The sequence below is a fragment of the Lolium rigidum genome, chromosome 6 (genome assembly GCF_022539505.1).
Source record: "Lolium rigidum isolate FL_2022 chromosome 6, APGP_CSIRO_Lrig_0.1, whole genome shotgun sequence".
NCBI lineage: Eukaryota > Viridiplantae > Streptophyta > Magnoliopsida > Poales > Poaceae > Lolium > Lolium rigidum.
In genome coordinates, this window is record NC_061513.1 from 109,461,587 (window position 1) to 109,467,432 (window position 5,846).

The following is a 5,846-nucleotide window of genomic DNA, read 5'->3' on the forward strand; positions in this document are numbered from 1 at the left end:
CACTCGCTGAAAAGAGCCGGTGACAGAGGGCAACAACCGGAGGAGAAGCGGCGAGATGGAGTGGCAGCGAAAGGAACACGAAGCCGGTCTAACTCCCAAAGCCCCGGAGACTTACGGCTACGAGGGCCGGCTCCAACCGGGGCACTGTGTGCGACGATCCCGAACCGCACAAGACTCGGCGTCAAGAATGACGCGACAACCGAGAATCGGTGAGCTGGCTAGCGGAGAAAAGGTTCATCGAAGACGAGGAACATGAGAAACATCGGGGACGAGAGAAAGAGGGAGTAGAAAGGGTGCCTCTACTAGAAACAGGAATAGAGGTACCATCGGCCGTGACAACACGGATAGGAGAAATAAGAGACCGAAGAGCGGACAGAATAGAAGACTCGAGAGGTCATATGAAAGGAAGCTCCGGAATCCGGATACCACGGGGACGTGCACGTGCTGTGTAGAGAGCTGGTGGTCGCGCGGTGCCGGAAGAGCCGATCCACGGAACCAGCGGCGCCCGACGAGGAAGAGTCCGTAGTAGCGAGCGGACCACGAAGACCCACGAGAATGTCCCGATCGAGAGTGCAAGCTGCGAGAAGATCCTGAAGAGCCGGCCTGCTCACGATCCTGGAGCTGCCGACGTAAAGCGGGATCCCGCGTCCAACAGGTGGAGGAAGTGTGGCCAACCTTGCCACGATGAGGTGCAATAAGGACGAGGGCGGAGACTCGGACCGCGAGGCTGCTGACGTAAACTGGAATCCCAAGCATCAAGCAGGCGGTGAAGCTGCGCTATCTCATGCGCAGAGAGAGGCGCGACTGGAGAGGTCGATGTAAAATCAGGTGCCGACGAGGAGCTATCAGCCACACGCACAGAGGACACCAAAGGGGGCGGCGGAGAGCAACATGCCGATGAAGACAGATTTGGCAAAGCGCGGTCATAACCACGTGAAGAGGCCGCGAAAGTCGGTGTAGAGCGGCAGGCCGACACAGACGGAGTCAACGAAGCGCGGCCATAACCGCAGGAAGAGGCCGCAAAAGTCGATGTAGAGCGGCGGGCCGACGTAGACGAAGTCGGCGAAGCGCGAGCAGAGCCGCGTGAAGAGGCCGCAAAAGTCGATGTAGAACGGCAGGTCGAGGGAGACAAAGTCGGCGAAGCACGGGCAGAGCCGCATGAAGAGGCCGCAAAAGTCGGTATAGAGAGGTGAGCCGACGTAGACGGAGTCGGTGAAGCGCGGGTAGAGCCGCGGGAAGAGGCCGCAAACGGCGACGAAGAATGACGAGCCATCATACACGGAGACAGCGGACAAATACCAAGTACCGAAGGTGGGCCCAAAGAAGGGGCGGGATCAGCGGAAGACATAGCTCTTTTTTTTGCTTTTTTTTTTGCTTTTTTGTTCTCAGAACGAAGTCAACAGCACGGAGAGAGAAAACAGATCGGGGAAGATCGATGGAAAACAACTGCTGGCGGCCCAACCGGGAGCGAAGCTGACGACGTCCACGACCTGGCGGCGGATCGGATCAGGCTCTGGGAGCAGGGCGTCCACGCGCTGCGGAGAAGTCAGACGGCGCGGGAGCAGAGGGGCAGGGCGGCCGCGCGCTGCGGAAGGGAGAGCAGAGCACGGGGCGGGCTGGAAGGGCCAGGCGGGAGACGAGCCAGCCAGGCGGGAGACGAGGACGGCCAGAGCACGGGGCGGCGCTGCTGCCGGCCGGCGGAGTCGGGAAGCGGCGGAGGGAGTTCCTGCTGTGGCGGAAGAGGTGCAGGGACAAACGGCGGCTAGCGAGAGAGGCGGCCAGGCGGGAGACGAGGGCAGGGAGCAGGGCGACGGAGAAGGTCGGGCGGCGCGGCCGGAACACGTAATAGACTAGAAGATCAATTATTTCGCTCTGATACCATGTTAGAGGAATATGCGTGTTGTATTACCAGGGGGCCAAAGCCCACAATATATAGTACATGTACAGGTGAAAATATGCAGGAAGCCCCCTAACATATGGGGAAACTACAATATACAGATATATACATCTAACAAAAACCACAAGTTCCCTGCGTACAATCATTGTCGTTTCAACGCACTACATTGATCGCATTGCAAATATACCAAATTTAGTTTGCAGCTTCATCAAGTGTCCCGCCCATTTCTAGCTAGGCGGCAACCGACAAAGCAAGTATGATAGCGTAGCTTTACCAACTACCAATCTCCATGCAAATAATCCTACTAATAGTAGCCAACTTTCTCTGGGTATCGATCGATGATATACAAAGGAGACCTGCACCGAGGCAAACTCGAACGAATGTGTAGATACCGAGCTGAATGATCACGGCCATGTCGATGCCGTGGATTGGGGCAGGTCGCTGGTTCCACTTCATTTCAAATTTGTGCATCCTTTTTGGGCTACTTTCTCTGCCACGGCAAGCTGTAGGCTTACTTTTGGCCACGTAGAGTGTGCGGGGAGAAAAGGTCATGTCCTAGACTTACATCATAGTCCTAGCTAGGGGCATGCGGCTGTCCTTTCCCTTCAGTTTTATTAACACAGCACAGTGGCATGCATGCATGGTTCGAAATTTTTTGAACTGCTTTCGATGATTGGTTCATAGGTGCAGGTGTGACTAGATGTAGTATACTCCGTATAAATTTTCATCGACTCACAGTGTGTGATCGAGCATCTTTGAACTGATCGTGAAAAATGACAGATCCAATCTCTCACAAAGAACAAAAATGGGTACGAAATGCACTTGGAAGAATCAGTCGCACACAACAGATATTTTCATCTCAGCCAGGACACCACCGATTTCCACACCTCTCCAAGCTGAAGCAGAAGGGCTCCTCATTGCAGCAAATATTGCCTCTTCTTTTCTTTTGCAGGAACCTATTTTCTTCACGGACAATCTAAACCTGACGAGAGCAGCGCAAACTTCGGGAGCAAAAGATCCAACATTTCTTTGGAAGATAAGAAGACAAGCAATGCAATTTCAGGAAATAACGCAGTCACTCCATCCAAGGATCATACACATAACCAGATCACTCAATGTCTTAGCTCACAACTGTACACATCATGCAAATACTTTGTCAAGAACTTTGCATATCAACTCATAACAATTCAAATTGTCATTTAGCTGTAGTGATCAATCGCCTGCATCTACCAGGAACAATTTTTGTATCCGTACAATGCCTATGAGTTAATGAAAATTAGGGTGCTCGACACCCTACCCTTGTTTAAAAAAATGATCACCTTTGAAAAGATACTCCCTCCGTCTCATCAAATTTATCTGAGATTAGTCTAAATTAAAATAGATCTAGACACTAAACAGCACCTAGAAACATTCAAATTTCGACAAATCTCAGACAAGATTCATGAGATGGAGGGAATATTCCGGAACCAACCATTTTGCTTAACGCCTTACACATCAGTTTACCCAAGTTCAGGTCCTAGAGCTGGAGGATCCGTACATCCTGCTGGAATTGACTATATGATCATATATTGGTTTGCATGGTGGTCGACGGCTTAAAAGCTTAGGCGGCGAATGTTTTCTCCATTCTCCCCTCTAGGGTTCCAAACCGAGGGTTTATATGGGCACCCTGAGCTAGCGTTTAGAGAGATACGGCCGAGTCGGTTGGGACCCGAACTATCTTATTTAGGCCGGCTTGGCTGCTAAGCTAGTCTCTTGCGTTTTCTGCATGCCCAGTCGCCATCTCCTATGAGCCCATGCGAGTTGGGCTGACTGTGAGTCTCCTTGGGCGAGTCCATCCGAGTTAGGCTGGACTACAGTCGCTCAGTCTCCTTGGTCCAGCGGTCAACTCCCCTTCATGGTATACCTCGTAAGGTTGATACGTCCAAAACGTATCTATTTTCCCAAACATTTTTGTTGTTGTTTGCCCTATATCTTGTGTGTGTTTTGAATACAACTAACACGGACTAACGCTGTTTTCAACATAATTGCTCTGGTGTTTCGTTTTTGTGCAGAAATCCAACTTTTGAGGAATTCCTAGAAAATATAGAAAAGCCAACATTTTACCTGAAGACTCCCGGAGCCAGAAGACGAGACGGAGGATGGCCACGAGGGGCCCACACCCACCCTTGGCGCGGGCCAGGACTTGGCTGCGCCAAGGGGTAGTCTGGCCGCCTCGGCCACCCATTCGACCTCCCATGCGCACTATAAGAAGCCCCTGGACCTGAAAAATCGAGGAGGGTACGATGTTTTTTCAGAAAGAGTTCCGCTGATCCGCCGCCACCAGAAACCCCAATCAGGGAACCAGAAGCTCTGTTCTGGCATCCTGCCGGGACGGGGATTTGGAGGAGATCATTGCCATCACCGACTGACAAGGTATCAACTTGTCAATGCCTACGGATTGTAGACTTAGGGTTTCGTAGAAAGTAGAGGGCAAGTAGATCTCGAAGTTTCAGCCGAAAAGGTACTCGACTCAAGAATTAGGGTATGTGTTGATGATGTCTACGGGTGCTTCTATTCTTGTAGAGAGTGTTGGGCCTCCAAGAGCAGTGATTTGTAGAACAGCAGCAAGTTTTCCCTTAAGTGGATCACCCAAGGTTTATCGAACTCAGGGAGGAAGAGGTCAAAGATATCCCTCTCAAGCAACCCTGCAATCACGATACAAGAAGTCTCTTGTGTCCCCAACACACCTAATACACTTGTCAGATGTATAGGTGCACTAGTTCGGCGAAGAGATAGTAAAACACAGGTGGTATAGATGAATATGAGTGGTAATAGCAATCTGAATAAAATATGGCAGCGAGTAAACATGCGACAGAACAGTAAGTAAGCGGTGATTCGATGTTTGGAAACAAGGCCTAGGGATCATACTTTCACTAGTGGACACTCTCAACATTGATCGCATAATAAATAATAACTTCTCTCATTTGTGCTACATACACTATTTGTTGGATGACAAACACCATTCATTGTGTAGGGCTACAAGAGCTCCCTCAAGCCGGAGTTAACAAGCGCCACAACATTCAGCATTCATATTTAAGTAACCTTAGAGCATAATAGATCTTTGCAAAATAAACCAAGAACTAACATAGCATACACACTTTCCACATTACACTATGAAAGGAGGAATAGATCACATCAATACTATCATAGCGATAATTAACTCCATAACCTACAAGAGATTATGATCATAATCTATGACAAGAACCACACGATGCACACACTGTCACCATTACACCATGCGAGGAGGAATAGACTACTTTAATAACATCACATGAGTAGCACATAGACTAGTAGCGATACAAAGCTCATCATATGGATCTCAATTATGCAAAGCAATTCATGAGATCATTGTATTGGAGTACAGAGAGAGAGATTAACCACATAGCTACCGGTACAGCCCTCAGCCCCTGGGGAGAACTACTCCCTCCTCATCATGGGAGACAACGATGGCGGTGAAGATGGCGGTGGCGTCGATGGAGATGGCTCCGGGGGCAATTCCCCGTCCCGGCAGGGTGCCGGAACAGAGACTTCTGTCCCCCGTTGTAGTTTCGCGATGGCGGCGGCGCCCTTGGATGTTTTCTGGAGTTTCGTCAATCTGTGTCGGGTTTTTAGGTCGCGAGGGACTTTATAGGCGAAGAGGCGGCGTCGTAGGGGCACCAGGGCGCCCTCCCCATAGGCCGGCGCGGCCAGGGGCCTGCCCGCGCGGCCCTATGGTCTGGGGCCCCTGGGCCTCCTCTCCGTCTCCCCTTCGGTGTCCTGGTCCGTCTCGGTGAATTATGATGTTTGGTCTTCGTTTCGTCGAATTCCGAGAATATTGCCCGAACAGCCTTTCTGGAACCAAAAACAACAGAAAACAGGAACTGGCACTTCAGCATCTTGTTAATAGGTTAGTTCCGGAAAATGCATAAAA